Source organism: Aquarana catesbeiana, linkage group LG09, assembly GCF_042186555.1.
Source record: "Aquarana catesbeiana isolate 2022-GZ linkage group LG09, ASM4218655v1, whole genome shotgun sequence".
NCBI lineage: Eukaryota > Metazoa > Chordata > Amphibia > Anura > Ranidae > Aquarana > Aquarana catesbeiana.
Window position 1 is genome coordinate 199,585,126 of NC_133332.1, and position 22,316 is coordinate 199,607,441.

The 22,316-nt window shown below is 45.3% G+C and overlaps 1 long non-coding RNA gene across 1 annotated transcript in view; it reads left to right on the forward strand.

Annotated features, from left to right (window-relative positions):
- The window catches only part of LOC141107263 (uncharacterized), a 289,203-nt gene that overhangs the window by 77,156 nt on the left and 189,731 nt on the right, over positions 1-22,316 (forward strand). The gene's annotated exons all lie outside the window — the stretch shown is intronic.

Genomic DNA, 22,316 nt, shown 5'->3' on the forward strand with positions numbered 1-22,316 from the left:
GCCCTCCAAGGTCCCCAGAACTGCCTAAGGTGAATTTCAGTTTATGAAGTAGCAGATACCTGTGTGTAGGTTATTCATGGGAGAACATCTGAATATTTACCACAGGGCTCTATATATATTTCAACATTCTGTGCTACACATAAAATCAGACGGTTTATATTATATGTAGTGGAGGATTGTGGTACTCGGGTCAGTGGGTCACATTGTTGGGAAAGACAGATGTGTGACACAAAGGTTTATGAGGCAGTCAGTTGGCTTTGTTGGTGCCATGTCTCAAAAGTTTGTTGGCAGCAGGCAATGTTGGCATTCTCCTCCTTTCATTACAATCTCCAGCCAGGTAAGAAATATTTCCCTCACCTGTCTGGAGGCATCTGCTGCTGAAAGCGATGGGAAGTGTTCCAGTGCTGGAAAGCTTCTGTGTATTGTCAGCTGATGGGGACAGTCTGCTGCTACAAGCGAGAAATAAGTGGAGCGGCCAGCTTTTGTAACCATGTCTGTCCATCAACTTATTGCTCAGTTCTCAGTGGATGCACGGAGTCTCTTCCGTTGTAAACTACTGAGGACATTAACACCCCCCCCCCCCCCCCCCCCAAAGTAAAGGCTAATGCATAATATAGGTGGAGTTGGGAATTCTTCCAGTTCTCATCTTTTGAAGTTTCTGCCATAGGTTCCTAATATAAGATAACAATGGATGATTCAACTGAAACATTAAAGGCTAAGTTCACTTTTTGATCATCTATTTTTTATTTTATTCTTTCTAAATTCCAGTACCCCTATGTACTAATATGACATTAATGTACTTATTTTGCAAAGATGAAATGATTTTCCATTTATTCTACACCTGCTTACCTCACTCTTCATGCTGCTCAATTACTTCTGCCTTGAATCCTGGACAGCCTTTAGGTCATGACACAGGAAGGAGTTGACCAGCTGAGGGTAGATGATGCAGGGTGTGTGCTAATGAGATCAGCTGGTCAACTCCTTCCTGTGTCATTATTTAAAGCCTGTCCAGGAAGTAAGGCAGAAGTAATTGAGCAGTGTGTTTAAGCAGGTATGAAGAGAGTGAGATAAGCCTGTGTAGAATTAATGGAAAGCTGTTTTATATTGGCTAACTGACTTTGACAGCAGTGAGAGCCAATGGCGCTGCTGCTGTGTCAGTCAATCAGGAGGGAGAGTCCCGGATGGCTGAGGGACTTGTGGACATTGCTAGATTGAAATGGGGCTCGGGTAAGTATTTAGGTGGGCTGAAGGGGGATGCTGCACACAGAAGGCTTTTTATTTTAATGCATAGAATGCATTAAGATAAAGAGCTCTCTGCCTTTATGACCCCTTTGTAGAAACATTCCTGCTGGCAGAGCTAGAAGATCCTGCATAAAATACATGCCTAAAGTACTCACATTTATATGCATTTTATGTGCATACAATCTGCAGCTCTAAAATTCTGTGTTCAGATGCATACAGTGTATAATTTTGTATGAATCTAATCACAGCACTATAGGAATCAGTGGACCCATACAGCTGTACAGCATACACTTGTCCTTCGGCTGTACAATCTCTTCTTTAAATCACAGGATAAAATACACAAACAGGATAGCGCTAATGCATTTCAGCCAGGAAAGTCCTTATGCCTATTACACACGAATAGTTTTTTTTTTTTTTCATTCAATCCAGCAGGGCTGAACAAAAAAAACGTACTTTTAAACAAAGGATTCCTCGCTAAGAGCCCTTGCACACTGGGGCAGTTTGCAGGCGCTATTGCGCTAATAATAGGGCCTGCAAACCGCCCCGAAAGTGCCGCTGCTTTCATTCCAGTGTGCAAGCCCCGAGGGCTTGCACACTGGAGCGATGCGCTGGCAGGACGGTAAAAAAAGTCCTGCCAGCAGCATCTTCGGAGCGGTGAAGGAGCGGTGTGTATACCGCTCCTTTACCGCTCCTGCCCATTGAAATCAATGGGACGGCGCGGCTATACCGCCGGCAAAGCGCCTCTGCAGAGGCGCTTTGCGGTGGTATTTAACCCTTTCTCGGCCGCTAGCGGGGGTAAAACCGCCACGCTAGCGGCCACATACCGACGGTAAAACGCCGCTAATAATAGCAGCGTTTTACCGCCGACGCCGCCCCCCGCCCCAGTGTGCAAGGGCTCTTAGGAGAATTCTATAGCTGCAGCCTCCCCAAGAAAAGGCGCCACAGAATGGTGCCCAAAAAAAATGATAATCACAAAAGGGGAATTGGCGCTGCTAAAAAAAACTGCATAAAGGTCATCTAATCGGGGCAACTGATAAGTGAATAGGTAACAGTGAGAAATGGGTATGTAAAACCAAATCCCTATGTGATATAATAAATCATATAAAGCAAATGATATTCACACCTGAAAAGCATGTATATAAACACCATAAAATGAAATGCATATGAAGCTTTTAAAGCGATGAAAGTAAAATTTCAATCCATATATAAACAAAGCTGTATGGCAAAAACAAATTTTCTGGCTTTCCGCAACCACAGCAAAAAAACACAAAAATATGTGTAAAGGTAAATAAATATACACTTAGTCCATTGGTGAAATAATGTAAAGAAAAGTCTCTTAACATAAAAATTTCATATTCCCAGTGCAGTGAATATTTTCAAGTGATGCGATTTTATCTCAACTTCTGTGCAAAAAACAATAAAGTGACTTGTACTGTTTTTCAAATGATGCGACTTTATCCTTCTGTGCAACAAACAAGTTGACTCCTCGTGCCCCCCCTTAGGTATATGCACTCACCAGAAGCCCTCACCCCTGCAGGGGTAAAGAGCACGTAGATCTCCAGTCCTGGTGTCCCTAGAACCGATGTGTTCTTTTGCTCTGGAACAAGGTGCATATAGTGCGGTATCCACATAAAAATAAAAAACGGGCATCCATAGTGTAAATCCAATAAAACATTTATTTGACACGAATAAAAGTTAAAAAATAGCTTTCCAAGAGCATAGAAGGTAAAAGAACTAAGTATTGCCGCAGAAAAATACACAGCTGTAGACAAGTTCCTGGGTCTGTGTGGCGTGTGCTCAGACCAAATTTCCGGTCGCTTCCGGTTTTCTGTTTTTGGTCTGTGGAGCACACGCCATCATCTGATAACTATGCAATGTTAGTACAGCGATCTCCCCTGTGTGCTATTGTGTTCTGACAGGGGGACACCACCCCACCAGAAAACTCTGGTCAGCACTCCCAGCCATTGGCTGAGAAGGCTGATCAGGATCCGATCAGCAGACCATTTTCAGCCATGCCCCATCGACAGAAGCCGGTCGAATGGCCAGCTTCTGTTGGACCAGCTGCATTACACACGGGCCGAATGTCAGCCAGTTTCTATTGAACTGGCCGATGCTGCCTGACATTCGGCCCATGTGTACTAGGCTTTAGTCATAGCAAACTAGACATCAATCTGCTACCTCTATTTAAAAACTCCACCCTCCAACCACAATCATTTCCAGGTGGGTTTTAAAATACAGCCTTAACATCTCAAGCAAAAAGTAGAGCATTCAGTATGTATCAAACAAACTTACACAGCATTAAACACATACTCTATATTACCAAAAGTATTGGGACACCTGCCTTTACACACACAGGCATCCCAGTCTTAGTCCATAGGGTCCAATATTGAGTTGTCCCACCCTTTACAGCTATAACAGCTTAACGCCTCTGGGAAGGCTTTCCACAAGGTTTAGGAGTGTCTATAGGAATGTTGGTGAGGTCACTGATGTGCGCAGTCATGTTGGAAACGTAAGGGGCCATCCCCAAACTGTTCCCACAAAGTTGAGAGCATGAAATTGTCCACAATGTCTTGGTATGCTGACGCCTTAAGAGTTCCTTTCACTGGAACTAAGGGGCCAAGGCCAACCCCTGAAAAACAACCCTACACCATAATCCCCCTCCACCAAATGATTTGGACCAGTGCACAAGGTCCATAAAGAGATGGATGAGCGAGATTTGGGGTATTGGAACTTGACTGGCCTGCACAGAGTCCTGACCTCAACCCGATAGAACACCTTTGGGATGAATTAGAGTGGAGACTAGGTGCCAGGCCTTCTCATCCAACATCAGTGCCTGACCTCACAAATGCGCTTCTGGAAGAATGGTCAAACATTCCCATAGACACACTCCTAAACCTCATTGACAGCCTTCCCAGAAGAGTTGAAGCTGTTATAGTTGTAAAGATTGGGCCAACTCAATATTGGACCCTATGGACTAAGACGCCATGAAAGTTCATGTGAGTGTAAAGGCAGGTGTCACAATACTTTTGGCAATCTAGTGTGTGTAAGTGTGTGTGTGCTCGCGCGCGTGTGTGTGTTTTTTTTATATGGTTTTTTTTTTTTCTACATAGCAAATGCACTGCTTTTTGCTTGATCTCCTGAAGGTTTTACCCCCTTCATGATCATGGGGGCATTTTTGCTATTCAGCACTGTGTTATTTTAACTGGCAATTGCGCGGTCATGCAACACTGTACCCAAATTGAATTTTTATATAATTTTTTTCACACAAATAGAGCTTTCTTTTGGTGGTATTTGATCACCACTGGGTTATGATTTTTTTTTTTTTTTTTTTTTTTCTTAAGGTGTGTGTTTTTTTTTTTTTTTTTTTTTTTAAACATACTCTCATCAGAGTAGTTCAGTGTCACCAGGGTGACACTGTACTACTCTCTGGGGGGGGGGGGGGTTAAGGGATTTTTTACACTGTCATTGCTTATAATAGTAATGGTCACTGTTCTAATCAATAGTTTTTGCTTAGTTTTTTGCTTCCAGGTACCATGTGATAGCTGTGGGCCAGTCACAGTGTCACAATAGTAAACAAGCTGTCATGAATGAAAGCCATTCATGACAGTTTTGCTTACATGTAATCATGTGATCGGTATAATTGGCAATAGCCATGTTGCCACTGCCTCTCACAGCAGCCGGATACCGAGCTCCATGATCCACTGTGTCCACCGGAAACAGCAGCCATGGGAAGATGCCGCTGTACGCCCCAAGGGGTGCGCTAGAGCATATGTGCTGAGCGACGTAACAAGAACATTGCTTACCCTGGACCTGCCACCCACCCAAGAGTAAAAGTGTGCTGGTGGCAAATGCTTAATACCCTCCCAGAAATGGTTGTGGTTGGATGGTGGTAGGTTGATGTTTATTTCGCTATGACTAAGGCCTTTCTGGGCTGAAATGTGTTTGTACTGCCCTGTTTTTGGATTTTAACCTGTGATTTAATAAAGATTGTACAGCCCAAGGACGAGTACCAGCTTTTGCATACTTTTTGTTTGGAAGGTTTACGGGAGCCACAGCACCATCATCTACACACCTATATCAGAGGAAAATGTGCACTGCATTTAGCAGTGTAAAAAAGGAGTAGGACACAGCTGCGTTCAGGGCAGTGCATATCTGCAGACTTTTTGCATGTAAGAATTGTAGAATTATGTATTTAAGTAGAAGAATTGAAGGCATCTAAACACATATACAGTGCATCCAGAAAGTATTCACAGCGCTTCACTTTTTCACATTTTGTTACAGACTTATTCCAAAATGGATTAAAGTCATTATTATCCTCAAAAATCTACAAACACCCCGTAATGACAACATGAAAGAAGTTTGTTTGAAATCTTTGCAAATTTATTAAAAATAAAAAACGAAAAAAATCACATGTGCATAAGTATTCACAGCCTTTGCCATGACACTCCAAATTTTTGTCAGGTGCATCCTATTTCCACTGATCATCCTTTAGCTGTTTCTACAACTTGACTGGAGTCCACCTGTGGTAAATTAAGTTGATTGGACATGATTTGGAAAGGCACACATCTGTCTATATAAGATCCCACAGTCAACAGTGCATGTCAGAGCACAAACCAAGCCATGAACTCCAAGGAATTGTCTGTAGACCTCTGACAAGATTGTATTGAGTCACAGTTCTGGGAAAGGGTGCAAAAAAAATTCTGAAGCAAAGAGCACAGTGTCCTCCATTATCCATAGATTGAAGAAGTTTGGAACCACCAGCACTCTTCCCAGAGTGGGCCACCCTGCCAAACTGAGCAATTGGGAGAGAAGGACCTTAGTCAGGGAGGTGACCAAGAACCCAATGGTCTCTCTGACAGAGCTCCAGCATTTCTTTGTGTAGAGAGGAGAATCTTCCAGAAGAACAACTATCTCTGCAGCACTCCACCAGTCAGGTCTGTATAGTAGAGTGGCCAGATAGAAGCCATTCCTCAGTAAAAGGCACATGATGGCACATCTGGAGTTTGCCAGAAGGCACCTGAAGGACTCTGACCATGAGAAACAAAATTCTTTGGTCTGATGAAACAAAGATTGAACTATTTGGCCTGAATGGCAAGCGTCATGTCTGGAGGAAACCAGACACCACTCATCACCTGGCCAATACCATCCATACAGTGAAACATGGTGGTGGCAGCATCATGCTGTGGGGATGTTTTTTAGCAGCAGCAACTGGGAGACTAGTCAGGATCAATGGAAAGATGAACGCAACAATGTACAGAGACATCCTTGATGAAAACCTGCTCCAGAGCGCTCTGGACCTCAGACTGGGTCTTCCATCAGGACAACGACCCTAAGCACACAGCCAAGATAACAAAGGAGTGGCTATGGGACATCTCTGTGAATGTTCTTGAGTTGCCCAGACTTGAACCCGATTTGAACATCTCTGGAGAGATCTGAAAATGGCTGTGCACTCGACGCTCCCCATCCAACCTGATGGAGCTTGAGAGGTCCGGTAAAGAAGAATGGGAAAATCTGCCTAAAAATAGTTGTTCCAGACTTGTAGCATCATACACAAAAAGACTTGAGGCTGTAATTGGTGCCAATGGTGCTTCAACAAAGTATTGAGCAAAGGCTGTAAATACTTATGTAGATTAGATATTTTTTTTCGTTTTTTTTTATTTTTAATAAATTTGCAAACATTTCAAACTAACTTCTTTCACGTTGTCATTATAGGATATTGTTTGTAGAATTCTAAGGAAAATAATGAATTTAATCCATTTTAGAATAAGGCTGTAACATAAAATTTGGAAAAAGTGGAGCGCTGTGAATACTTTCTGGATGCACTGTAAATGTGAGTACTTTAGGCACATATTTTATGCGGGATCATCTGCTAGCTCTGGCAGCAAGAACCTACATTCCATGCAGAAAATAGGCAAATGCCTATGTGAATTAAACCTTATAGTGATTGGACATTATCCTCCCTTACCTTCTGCACCGGGAATGTATTTAGCTGATCTAAACTGCGGGATCATTTGGGCTTTAAGTTCAGAAAGCTTTAACATCAGCCTAAAGCCTCGTACACACAATGGGATTGTTGACCAACAAAAGCATGGACTTTTGTCCAAAGGACATTGGCCCAAACTTGTCTTGAATACACACGGCACACAATTGTTGGCCAACAATCACAAACGTAGTGACGTACTACATGGTTTTTCAGCTCTTTAGCGCCACCCTTTGGGCTCCTTCTGCTAATTACGTGTTAGTAGAAGTTTCAGTGTTGATTCACGCTTTTCATTTCACGCTTTTCAGTTAATTTCTGAACGGCTGTTCGTCAACCAGACTTGTTGCGGAATCGGAGGAAATAACGTGTTATTTATTATTGGCCTTGGAGTTATTGCTTTGACATTATTTTTTGGGTTGAATAATTTGATTTGTTATATTTTCTATATTTTTGGATGCATAGAATGCACTTTTTGGTTAAGTTCTATTGGCAGATAGCATGTCTAATTTTATTTTCTTTTTTTAATGCACAATAAAAAAATTGTGGAGAATAATACTTGGCTATGTCTTTTACTTCAAATGACAGTTTGGGAGTAGGCAGTTACATTTTAAAAAATACAATGTAAAATTAAGAAGGCACCCTAACATAGTTGTATCTTTGATCTTTGAACTACGGGATAATGGTGTTGTGGTAAGGTAAAACAAAAATATTATTCTTGATATCACTAGGAAAAAAAAAAGACTTTGAAAATTTGTTTGCAATAACTCCATCAGTATCACCAGCAAAGCAGCTTCATTATTATTCCATTAAAGAAGAAGAGAATGTGCGCTGCATTTCGAGATTGCATAGTTTGCCATGTCACGAATGTTAATTCTCCATTACGAACGCTAGTTTACAAGACCGACCACTTCTGGCTCGTCCTTGCTTCCGAGCATGCGTGTTTGTACTTTGGACTTTGTCCGACAGACTTGTATACACACGCTCTGAAAATCCGACAACAGACATTTGTCCAAGGAAAATTTTAAAACCTGCTATCCAACATTTGTCCGTGGAAAATCCGACAATTGTCCGATGGAGCATACACGCGGTCGGATTTTCCGCCAACAGCCTGTCATCACACATTTCACATTGGAAAATCCGATCGTGTGTACGAGGCTTAAGGGCTTTTTCGATGGAATCACTTTGAGACACCTCTGAGATCATTTAGAATTTATTAACACTATGGACATGACCTGCAGCTGACCATATTGTGACTTCCTTCCAGAGGGTTTTGCATTCCCATTGACTTGTACAAGTATAGGAATGCAAAACCTGCTTGAGGTGAACAATAGTCAGTGGACTAGGGCTGGCCCAAGACATTGTGCTGCCTGGGTCCAAGAATTAAATGCTGCCCCCCCCCCCCAAAAAAAAAAAAAAACAGGCGGCAGTATGAGATGGGGAAATGCCACCCATAACACGCTGCAAATTGATGACACACAAAACTGATGGAGAAACAATCCTCTTGGTGTCAATTTGCTGCCCCTCAGAGGTGGCTCTAGGCTTTGTGAGGCCTTAGGCATGACTTAAACATGAGGCCCCACTCACACCTGTGATGGAAAAAATTATTCAAGCGATAAAAATTAACTGTATAAATTGCATATATTAATATCCTTAAAGTGCTGGTGTCAGTGTCCTCTATCTCAACGCTGGTGTCAGTGAACTCTCTCTCAGCACTGGCGTCTAGGCACACTCCCTCAGTGCAGTGTATCTTGGAGCTGGTGTCAGTGTCCTCTATCTCAGTGCTGGTGTCATGGCACTCTCTTAGTCAGGGCCGATCCTAGGGTCACCGGCGTCTGGGTGCAGAAATATTTCTGGCACCCCCACATGGGCGTGGTCATCTTACCAACTCCTCCCCTTTACAAATGTTTCTATGGCAACGACTCAAATACAGAGATGCTCCCCTAAGAAGTCTTTGTTACCCTAGGATCCTCCCATGATCTTTTAACAATAAAAAAAATACAGGAAGAGCTTACACTAATGAGACCTGGAGGGGAGTCTCTCTGATGCACACAAAGAGGGCTTCTGTTAGAGAGTCTGTTAGAAAGAGCCCCCAGACATAGTACAGGAGATGGTCAGAGACTGCAATCATGGTACAGGAGACGGTCAGAGACTGCAGACATAATACAGGAGATGATCAGAGACTGCAGACATACTACAGGAGATGGTCAGAGACTGCAGACATACTACAGGAGATGATCAGAGACTGCAGACATAATACAAGAGATGATCAGAGACTGCAGACATAGTACAGGAGATGATCAGAGACTGCAGACATAGTACAGGAGATGATCAGAGACTGCAGACATACTACAGGCGATGGTCAGAGACTGCAGAAATACTACAGGAGATGGTCAGAGACTGCAGACATAATACAGGAGATGATCATAGACTGCAGACATAGTACAGGAGATGATCAGAGACTGCAGACATACTACAGGCGATGGTCAGAGACTGCAGAAATACTACAGGAGATGGTCAGAGACTGCAGACATAGTACAGGAGATGGTCAGAGACTGCAGACATAGTACAGGAGATGGTCAGAGACTGCAGACATAATACAGGAGATGATCAGAGACTGCAGACATAGTACAGGAGATGGTCAGAGACTGCAGAAATACTACAGGAGATGGTCAGAGACTGCAGACATAATACAGGAGATGATCAGAGACTGCAGACATAATACAGGAGATGGTCAGAGACTGCAGACATACTCCAGGCAATGGTCAGAGACTGCAGAAATACTACAGGAGATGGTCAGAGACTGCAGACATGTTACAAGAGATGGTCAGAGACTGCAGACATAGTACAGGAGATGGTCAGAGACTGCAGTTCCTATGGACATTAGTACATAATGGCCGATCGGCCCTCTCACCTGGCCCAGCGATACAGCAACGGTTCCTCTGATCAGGAGTCAGCTCACTCTGAATTGCCCATGGTGACTCCGCTGGGTAGCACCCAGATCTGTATTCCTGCAATGACTCCATTCCTTTCTCTGCCAGGGATGGCGCTAGGCTGTGTGGCTTTCCCTCTGTTGGTGCAGGGCAGCGGGGTTCCCTCTCTGATGGTGTTCCCTCAGTACTGTCCTCTCCCTCTGGAGTCCTGGGTGTACTTCCCTGAAAGCTTTCCCGGCTCCTGGCTCTCTCTCTTTCCCATTCAGCTGAGCATGCTGTGTGGGCTGCAGTTTCCGTGTTACAGTGGGGCTGCCAGTCCTCGAGACTACATGTCCCACAATCCTCTTCCCTGCTCCTTTTTCTATTCTGTTTCCTCCCTGGTTGATATGAAGGCGGGGGAAGAAACATAGTGGGCAGCTGTGCTGGCCAGCACCGCTCAGTAGTACAGCAGCACGCAGGAGGAGAGGTAGGGGGGAAAGGAGAGGGAGGGGGGAAAGAAGAGCCCGCAGCTGCATTGGCTTCACTAGGGTTGGGGTCACCCCCCTTCCACCAACTATAGTTGCCCCTCAGTACAGACCCCCCTCCACTACATATAGACCCCCCTCCGGCAGTGCAGAACCCGCACTAAGAATAAACCCCTCCCTCAGTACAGATCCCCCCCAGGTAACCCACCCTCCATTAGTACAGACCCCCTAGGACAGATCTCCCTCTCCATTAGTACAGACCCCTACAGGACAAACCACCCCTCCATTAGTACAGACCCCCCAGGACAGACCCCCCCATTAGTACAGACCCCCACAGGACAAACCACCCCTCCATTAGTACAGACCCCCCCTCCATTAGTACAGACCCCCCAGGACAGACCCCCCCTCCATTAGTACAGACCCCCCCTCCATTAGTACAGACCCCCCCTCCATTAGTACAGACCCCCCTCCATTAGTACAGACCCCCCAGGACAGACCCCCCCGTCCGTTAGTACAGACCCCCCTCAGGACAAACCTCCCCCTCCATTAGTACAGACCTCCCGACAAACCACCCCCCCATTAGTACAGACCCCCCCCTCAGGACAAACTACCCCCTTCCATTAGTACAACCCCCCACACAAACCACCCCCCTCCATTAGTACAGACCCCCCATAAACCACCCCCCATTAGTACAGACCCCCCATAAACCACCCCCCATTAGTACAGACCCCCCCTCAGGACAAACCTTCCCGCTCCATTAGTACAGACCTCCCGACAAACAACCCCCCATTAGTACAGACCCCCCCACCAACCACCCCCCCTCCATTAGTACAGAGTAGACCCCCCCAAAAAACCACCCCCTCCATTAGTACAGACTCCCCCTCCATAAGTACAGACCCCCCCTCAGGACAAACCTCCCCTCCATTAGTACAGACCCCCCGATAAACTAACCCCCCCATTAGTACAGACCCCCTTCAGGACAAACTACCCCCCCTCCATTAGTACAGACTCCCCCCCCTCCTCTATTAGTACAGACTCCCCGAGTCCCCCCACAGACCCCCCCCCCAGGACAAACCCCACCCGGGCGTGCAGCCGCGCCACCTGGGTGGAGAAGATCGTGACGGAGAGGAGAAAAATAAATGACAGGCACTGTACGTCGTGCCGCGTGGCACGGACCGCCCCGCCCCCCAACGACGTCACTGCTTGGGTCTCTCTCAGAACAGAGAGAGCCGCTCCGATCTCCTCTGACAGGAGGATGGAGCGGGCGGGGACGGACTTAAGCAGGATACACAGCGGCGGCGGAGAGAGCGGCCTGTGGACACCAAGAAGAGGAGGAGGAGGGAGGGGAGCACTCTGGCGCTTGAGCGCCCCCACCTCTGGCGCCTGGGTGAACTGCACCCCGTGCACCCACCTAGGATCGGCCCTGCTCTTAGTGCACTTTGTTTTAGTGCTGGAGTCAGTGTCCTTTATCTCAGTGCTGGTGTCATGGTACTCTTTCTTAGTGCACTCTGTCTTGGTGCTGGTGTCAGCGTTCCCTATCTCAGTGCTGGTGTCATGGCACTCGTTCACAGTGCACTCTGTCTTGGTGCTGGTGTCAGTGTCCTCTATCTTTGTGCTGGTGTCAGTGTCCTCTATCTCTGTGCTGGCGTCAGTGCTCTGCCTCTCTGTGCTGGTGTCGGTGCTCTGCCTCTCTGTGCTGGTGCTCTGTCTCTCTGTGCTGGTGTTAGTGCTCTGACTCTCTGTGCTGGTGTCAGTGCACACTCTTAGTGCTGGTGTCAGTGCTCTGTCTTTCTTAGTGCTGGTGTCAGTACACACTCTCTTAGTGCTGGTGTCAGTGCTCTGTCTCTTTCAGTGCTGGTGTTAGTGCTCTGTCTCTCAGTGCTGGTACTCACAAGAGCCCCTTGAACTCGCATCCTAGAAGAGAAGAGGCTCTGCGAGTTTCACCACCTCAGAGGTCTCATCATCCCCATCGTGCAGCAGTAGGTCCCTTGGGACTCTGCATAGGGGAAGAGCTCCTGGTTGAAGATAGCCGTGGAGAAGCCATGAGGTGAGAAGGGTCCCTGTCCCCAGGGGAGAAGGGGTCCCGTCTTCACAGGCGTATGATACCACCATGTCAACACATTTTAACGCAGCTGCCTGAATTAAAGCGTAGATTGAAGTTTTGTAAGAGAACAGAAGAATTCTGTCCACTTGTTTCTCTGTAAATTGGATCCCTAACTCCTGAATGAAGTGGGCTAGTTGTACCTTTTGCCAAAAAGACAGGCCCGCAAGATTCAGGTCATCGAAGATTTGCCATCTGGTCGTCCGTCGTCCATTGACGATGAAATGACGTGCATGAGATTGCTCCACCAACTTCAATTCACGGAATCTCAAATCATGAAGTCCAGGGCTGAAGGCTAGATTGCCGACTATGGGACTAAGCGGCGATGGCAACGGCACAACAGAGAAATCTCTGAACTTTAGACATATACTCCACATCTCTCCTATCATGGGGTGGTCTGAAATCTGGCCAGGTAAATCTCTTGGGCACCACAGTATGTACTCCAGGGGGATCCCTGCTAAAACCTGCTCCACTTGTACCCATTGCTTAAGCGAGCTGTGATGACACCAATCCAGGACCTGTGTCATATGGAAAGCCATGTGGTAAAGGTTGGCATCCGGCACGGCCATGCCACCCCTGAGTTTTGGTAGTCGCAGGATGGATTGTGCCAAATGAGGAGGTTTCAGAGCCCATAGAAAAGAAATTAAAAGCTTGATTCACTGCCCTAAGGAATGAGCTCGGGAGCCGCACAAGGAGGGCCTGAAAATGATGCAACAAACGTGGCATAACATTCATTTTCACTATATTACACCTTCCGAACCATGAAAACAATTCTTGCTGCGATGACTGTAGATCTGTTTGATAGCTGTCGACAGGGGAGGAAAATTAACCGAAAACACATCTTCCACCCTACTGGGTAAAAGTATGCCCATTTTAAGAGGAAATCCACCCAAAGCAATGTAGACATTGAGGTCGACATAGAGATGTTCAACTCCTCTGATTTCTAATAGTTTACTTTGAAAGATGATAATACTTCATAGGTCTTCAGCTTCAAGAGCAGGTTGGGGACAGAGACCAGGGGTTTAGTCAGAAAAGTAAGTCGCCTGCAAGCGCTTCAATTTTAGGGGAAAGAGTTGCATCTAAGGGCAGGCCAGTGATGTCTGGATTATTTTTAATGGTACATAAAAAGGGTTCCAGGGTCAGGATGAATATCAAGAGGGACAGGGGGCACCCCTGATGTGTCCCATTGTGGAGTGATTTCAACTGCGCTCCACCTGCTGCCTCTCTGCATAGATGGGTAGTTGGAACCTTGTGCTTGTCTGGCAGCAACAGCTCCTGAAGCCTGTGCCCACAGCCCCACAGCTACTCTACACTCTCCTCCTGGGTAACATATACTGCTCTTCTGCAGCCGCTGTTCTCTATCAGGTACTGTCCAAGGAGGGGGATTTGGGGGCGGGAGTAGAGCATGTACTGGAGGAGGGGGAAATTTGGGGGAAAGGGGGCACCTTTGAACCCTGCACTCCTAAACTCTGCACTCTGTATGCAGCGCTCCATTGAACTGTGCACTCTGTATTTAGTGCACACTTGTACCCTGCTTTTTGTACTTAACCACCTCAGCCCCGGAAGAATTTACCCCCTTCCTGACCAGAGCATTTTTTACGATTCAGCACTGCGTCACTTTAACTGACAATTGCGTGGTCGTGCGACGTTGTACCCAAACAAAATTGACGTGTTTTTTTTCCCTCACAAATAGAGCCTTCTTTTGGTGGTATTTGATCACCTCTGTGGTTTTTATTTTTTGCGCTATAAACAAAATAAGAGCGATAATTTTGAATAAAACACAATATTTTGTACTTTTTGCTATAATAAATATCCCCTTTTTTTTTTTTTTAAAGCAATTTTTTTCTCAGTTTAGGCCGATATGTATTCTTTTACACATTTTTGGTAAAAAAAAATCGCAATAAGCGTATATTGATTGGTTTGCACAAAAGTTATAGCGTCTACAAAATAGGGGATATATTTATAGCATTTTTATTATTATTTTGTTTTTACTAATAATGGCGGCGATCTGCGATTTTTATCGCGACTACGATATTATGGCAAACAGATCTGACAATTTTGACACATTTTTGGAACCATTGGCATTAATACATTGATCGGTGCGATTAAAAATGCATTGATTACTGTAAAAATGTCACTGGCAGTGAAGGGGTTAACACTAGGGGACAGTGAAGGGGTTAACTGTGTTCCCTGCTAGGTGATTCCAAGGCCCCTTTCACACTGAGGCGTTGCAAAACCGCAGGAAAAACGATGAGCGTTATTAGCGCGTTTTTACCGCGTTTTTGCTGCGTTAGCGTTAAAAATAGCGCTAACACCCATGCGTTTTAATCACGTTTTTGTAGCATTTTTTAACCGTTCGCGTCAGCAAACAACCCGTCCCCCTTACATCACATCCTGTGCACTTACTGTTTTTTCGTCAGAGAGGAAATAGAACAGGGAGAAGATGGGGTTCCATGAGCTGCTGCTGTTATTTGTGCTATATGTTTGGGAACATATTCTCCAACAACAGAGACCACAACGTCGCTTTTGGGTTCATCCCATCACTCAAATGTACTCTGAGAGAGGACAATTTGTGTTGCTCTATCGTGACCTGAGATAAGACCCTGATAAATTCAGAAACTACACTCGGATGAGCATTGCAACGTAAGTATATCCTAGTTCACTAAACCCTAATCCCAAACTCCTAACCCCTAACCCCCAATCCTAACCCTAATCCCACCCCTCCTAGTCCCAAACTCCTAACCCTAACTCTAATCCCACCCCTCCTAGTCCCAAACTCCTAACCCTAACTCTAATCCCACGCTTCCTAGTCCCTAACCCCCAATCCTAAACCTAATCCCACCCCTCCTAGTCCCCAACCCCCAATCCTAACCCTAATCCCACCCCTCCTAGTCCCAAACTCCAAAAAACAATGTCACAAACTCCTACTAGCTGTGGTTTTTAACAACAAATCTGTTTCTTTCCATAGATTTGACTTTCTTCTTGATTTGCTGACACCTGTGTTGTTGAGACAGGATACTAATTGCAGAGATGCAATATAACCATGCGAACGCTTACTTATAACTCTGAGGTAAGCTATGTTATGATTCCATGCATTTATTCATAAACCATAAACATACTACAATTTTTAGTTTGAAAAAACATTTATTTTTTCAAATTGCACAACATATGCATAAAATATAATACTGTAATAATATTTTCAAGAATATAGAAATCTATATAATAATAAATTATCATCTTTACTATATGAGTGTTGATCCGACCCGTGAACATCCACTGCTCAGCGTGGATCTCTCAGTTTTTCTCTGCTGAGCCGGCGGATGACGGGGTTTGTGCAGGGACCCCCCTGTCAGATCTCCGCTCTCCCCGATGGGGGATCGGATGAGCACTAACCGTCTGTCCATGTTTATCCGATCCGCTCTGCAGACGGATAGAAAAATAGGATTTTCCGCCGTCTGCTGAATCGGACGAGAGCGGGGACGGATGATATTGGGTGTCAGCGGATGTTCATCCACTCATCCACTGCATATGGATGCATGTATGTCCGTATTTCATCTGAAAACGGATGGATGAAATACGGACATACGGTCCGCACATGTGAAAGGGACCTAATATATCCCAATAGCTGAATTATAAAAACTTTGATTGAAAATAATCAATAAACATGAAAAACATATGACATGAAGGTTTACTAACACTTGTAAGGCCCCTTTCACACGGGACAGATCCGTGTTGATCCGACCCGTGAACATCCACTGCTCAGCTGGGATCTCTCCGTTTTTCCTAGCTGAGCCGGCGGATTACAGGGCGGGACCCGCACACTGTGCAGGGACCGCCCTGTCAGATTTCCGCTCTCCCCGATGGGGGGTCGGATGAGCACGGACCGTCTGTCCGTGTTCATCTGATCCGCTCTGCAGACGGATAGAAAAATAGGATTTTCCGCCATCTGGTGAATCAGACAAGAGCGGGGACGGATGATATCGGGCAGATATTCATCCGCTGACACTCGCTATCCCATAAGGATGCGTGTATGTCCGTATTTCATCCGAAAAAGGATGGATGAAATACGGACATACGGTCCTCACGTGTGAAAGGGGCCTAATTCAAACGTTATCTGCAAACTCAAAGTATGTAAATATTTCATAATTACAGATCTTGATAAAATGAGGGGTCAGGGTGCGAATCCTCTCTAGCGGTGTTAGGAGTAGGAGGAGGGGGAGGAGGAGGAGGAGCTTGAATTGGGGGATAATAATTAGGGGGCATGTCGTATTGGCGTGCATGGAACCTTTTATTAAATTGGGGGGTCATGGACATAATGTTTGGCCCACATGGAGAATTATAAGAAGGGGCACGATAAGATGATTCTTCCCATGGATTCCCATAAGGAACATGTTGTTGGTTTGGGTTTTCTGAAGTTTGGGCGTGTACACTTTGAGGATTTGATTTTTGTTGGTAAGATTTAATCACTTTCATAATGTCAATTCGAAGGTCACATTGGAATACTTGGTTCACCTGCGCAATCAGAGGAATCAAACTTTTAGTAAAAGATGATATCTCGTGGTTTTCATTTTTTTGGCTATCAATCAGGTTTCTGACAACATCAATGAATTCCTGCGTTTGCTGTTTTTTTTTTTTAGGTTTGGATCTTGAAGTTGACTTTCGTGGTGGCTCCGATGTTTCTCTGATAGCTTCAACATTTTCCTCTTCTGCAACTTGTGGTTCATTAGTAGTGTTGTTTTCTGGAGTAAGCTCCTCTGCCTCACTCTCACTATTGAAATTGCTTTCTGTTCTGATTAAAATATAAATGATTAGACAGTGCTACGTGATTATTGCTATTATTTCTATACATTGCTTTTAAGAAAAATGTTACTACTTACTGTCTGTCCTGCATCACTGGTTTTAAAAATTCTAATTCGTAGTAGTGACAGTAAATTCTCCCTGGTTTCCCGCTGGATCCACTTCTGATTTGTTGTTGTCTGATTAACTCTCGTTTGAAGTTGTCTCTTAATGTTTTCCATCGCTGCTTGATCAATTTTACTGAAAGATAAATTAAATTTTTTATTTTACAGATATCTTGCAATATGAATTTCGCATTGGGATATCAACCATAAGCGAAATTGTGAAGCAAACCTGTGATGGAATCTGGGATCTGCGAAGTACAGTCATGCCAATTCCAAACAAGGCTAAATGGGAAGATGTTGCACAGCGATTTTTGAACAAGACCAATTTTCCAAACTGTTTAGGAGCTACTGATGGAAAGCATATTGGGCTAATAAAACCATGTCATAGTGGAAGCCAGTACTACAATTATAAAAAGTATTTTTCTGTTGTTTTAATGGCAGTTGTTGATGCTGACTATAAATTTATTTATGTAGCTATTGGATCATTTGGCAGCAGTGCAGACTCCGCTGTTTTCCAGCATAGTAAATTCAGAAAACGTCTTGCCTATAATGAATTAGATTTACCAGATAACCGACCACAGCCCGGAACAGAGGGACCCGAAATGCCATTTGTGTTTGTAGCCGACGATGCTTTTGCTATTCATGAACATCTCATGAATTATTCGCTGAGAAATCTAGATACACGAAAGAGGATCTTCAATTACAGGCTGTGTCGGGCATGTAGACTTGTAGAATGTGCTTTCGGTATACTGGCGAACAAGTGGAAAATTTTTCTAAAACCAATAAACCTTAATGTTGAAAACGCATGTAAGGTAATTAAGGCTGCGTGTATACTACATAATGTGGTGAGAGAGCGAGATGGAGTAAATTTTGAGGATACTCTTTCACACAATATTGAACCTGCCGATTTTCTGCATGTACGTGGACCAGTAGTAGGATTCACAATTAGAGATGCTTTTGCAGACTACTTTGAGTCCGGCTGGTGCACTGAGTTGGCAAGAAAACATGATCTAAAACTTCAATTTATTCCGACTAAATACTTCCTTTGAATAGTTTGATGTATGTTTATTAAAGCCATGTATCTATTTGCTTCTGTTACATGTTATAATAAATTCAGTTGTTCATATGTTTCGTGAGTCAATAATTAAATTACTACATTACATAATAAAGTTATGAACCATATTTCATAAAGAGATTAAAGTCACATGTACAATGATGGGATTAGGTAGGTGGTTGGGACTAGGAGGGGTGGGATTAGGGTTATGATTGGGGGTTTGGGACTAGAAGGGGTGGGATTAGGGTTAGGATTGGGGGTTTGGGACTAGGAGGGGTGGGATTAGGGTTAGGATTGGGGGTTAGGGACTACGAGGGGCGGGATTAGAGTTAGGATTGGGGGTTTGGGACTAGGAGGGGTGGGATTAGGGTTAGGATTGGGAGTTTGGGACTAGGAGGGGTGGGATTAGGATTGGGGGTTTGGGACTAGGAGGGGTGGGATTAGGGTTAGGTTTGGGGGTTAGGGACTAGGAGGGGTGGTATTAAGGTTAGGATTGGGGGTTTGGGACTAGGAGGGGTGGGATTAGGGTTAGGATTGGGGGTTTGGGACTAGGAGGGGGGTGGGATTAGGGTTAGGATTGGGGCTTAGGGACTAGGAGCGGTGGGATTAGGGTTAGGATTGGGGGTTTGGGACTAGGAGGGGTGGGATTAGGGTTAGGATTGGGGGTTAGGGACTAGGAGGGGTGGGATTAGGGTTAGGATTGGGGGTTAGGGACTAGGAGGGGTGGGGTTAGGATTTGGGGTTAGGGACTAGGACGGGTCGGATTAGGGTTAGGATTGGGGGTTTGGGACTAGGAGGGGTCGGATTAGGGTTAGGATTGGGGGTTAGGGACTAGGAGGGGTGGGATTAGGGTTAGGATTGGGGGTTTGGGACTAGGAGGGGTGGGATTAGGGTTAGGATTGGGGGTTTGGGACTAGGAGGGGTGGGATTAGGGTTAGGATTGGGGGTTAGGGTCTAGGAGGGGTGGGATTAGGGTTAGGATTGGGGGTTTGGGACTACAGAGACATGGAATAGGGTAAAGAATACCGGCATTGGGAATAGGAACTAGATTGGAATTTCAGCTTACATTTCTCAGCTTTTTGGTTTTTTGATAGTGAATTCCAGTTTTCTATATGTAGGTTGGCAACAGCATTCCATCCAGCACTTTTCTTCAAGCGGTTGGAGTACCAGCTATGTTTCTTGTCCCAAAGTTCTGGGTGCCTCCGCATTGTGTCAATTAATTCCTCTGGATCTCCACTGCCAGAGGGTCTTTCTGCTATGACTTCTGCAGCTGTAGGCTGCATCTCTACAGATTCCTCTTCCATACTCTGTATTGCTCTGTCTGGTCTCCTCTCCCCTTTTCAACAGGATTTCCTGGTATCCCAGCATCCTCCACTTTACGGCGGTCATGTGACCTTCCCCACAGCTTTTGGGTGGTTTTAAAGCGTTTCCACCACGGTATTACCGCGGTTTTACAGCGTTTCCCATTCATTTCAATTGGGATAGACGTTTTTACATCGCTATTTTATGCACCCCAAAGATGCTCCAAAAAAGCTGTTAGCAGGATTTTTTCCAACGCACAGCCAGCACAACGCCTCAGTGTGAAAGGTTACACTGAGATACATGGGGGCGTTTTTCATGCGGTATTTAGACGGTAATTTTAGCGCTAAAACGCCTGAAAAACGCCTCAGTGTAAAAGGGGCCTAACTGAAGGGGGAGGGACTAACTACAGGAAGTGACAGATCGTGGTTCCTAGCTAATAGGAACACATGATCTGTCACTCCTGTCAGAACAGAACAGGGAAGTGTGTGTTCACACACACTCGTCCCTGTTCTGTGTCTCCTGCACACGATCGCTCGTGGCTGGCGGTCATTGCGACTATCAGCCACGAGCATTGGCACCCCACTGTGCAGCACTCATGCCTGCTCTCCGGGCCCCATGAGCCAACGTACAGCTACGTGGTTTCGCGCAGGGGAGCCAACCTGCCACATTATAACTGGTCCGGAAGCGGTTAAAGCACACACCTGGTATTTAGTGCCCCTTTATAACCCTCCTGTTGTTAGTTCAGGAGGTGATATTGCTGCTCCCTGAATGTTTTTTTTTTTTCTCCCCAGCCGATTGGGAATTTTGCATTGAACTACTGTGTCACAACCCTAAGTCAAGCATTTGACCATTGAGCTCAGTGGGCAAGTTTGACAGCTGTTGCTTCCTGTGAAACTTGACATATCTAAAAAAATTGTTGCAGTATGAAGTGGAGCATCAAGGCCATGGCAATGTGTACTTACCCAAGCAGCTGCTATGTTCATTTAGAGGTAGGTGGTCACGGAGCAGTTCTTTGGCATACGTAACAGTACTAGTTTTTCAACTGTATCTGTATCGGGGTGGCTGCTAATTTGTCATGCTGGCTTGACCTATTAAATGTAAACCAGACCAATTACCTGTTATGGGCAGTGGTGGTGCGTCCATAAGGGCGCACGGGCACTGCCCCTTCTCTCCAGCCACCCCTTTAGTACCAATAGATAGATTCATGCATTGCATGTATCTATCTACGGCCGCCGCTGCCACCCCCTTTTCGGGTGCCTGAATTACAGCGGCAGGGTTTTTTTTTTTTTTTTTTTTTTTGTTTTTTTTGAAGTATCTGATTAGAGCCATGAGTTTGGTGGAATGTCTTATCTTTGTTGTCCATTTTGCTTCAGTCACCTTCACTTGCAGTCATGTTGGCTGAAGGTGACCTTACTGTTCTCCACATGAAGTCGCATTTTGTAGGGTCATAGGGGCCATGGAGCTACTGTTTCCTGCCAGCGATGTACTGTGTGTACACGACGTCCTCTGCACCCTTCACAGCAAAGGCCTTACTAGCCTGGCATACAAATGCTGAAAGTCTTCAATTACAATACAATTACAGTCTTCAATTACAATACTGATGTTCGAGATCATGAAGGAAAATTATGTGCTCAGTGCAACCAGCATCCCAATGATACACGGCAAGCTTTATATTGTTCATTATATTTATTTCACCCACACAGAGGACAAATCATTGTATATAACTTTATAAAGGGAGAGCTGGGAGATCTTAGTGTTGTCAGTATGGACCCACTAGAGTTCTGATGTACTCTGATGTGGGTTCTACATAATGAATGTACCATGTGTGAGGACACTGAAGCCTGCAGAGCTCAGAAGCCTGTCAGGCAGAGGCTGGAAATATCTGCTTTTCTCTTTTTCTAAATACATAAAGCTCAGAAAAGTTCATCACTAAGGCTCCATGCACACTGGAGCCAGGGTTGTCGGGAAGAGGCCCTTGTCCTCATCAACATGGGGACAAGGTGCTTTGAGGTGGGGGGGCGCAGTGCCCCACTGCCCCAAAGCACCTACCCCTATGTTGAGGGCATGCAGCCTGGTACGGTTCGCCCCGTCCCCCTTTCCTTACCGGCTGGGCTGCGCGCTCGGATAAGGGTCTGGTATGGATTTTGGGGGGACCCCCATGGCGTTTTTTCAGTGAAGGGGGTTCCACTTAAAATCCATAGACCGAAGGGCTTGGTATTGTCTGAGGGGGGAACCCCACGTCAATTTTTTTTTCATTGTGGCTGGGTTCTCCTTCATCCTCAGCACACAAGTCGCATCATGATGATCCGACTTGCGGTGCGACTTCTATTCAAATCAATGGG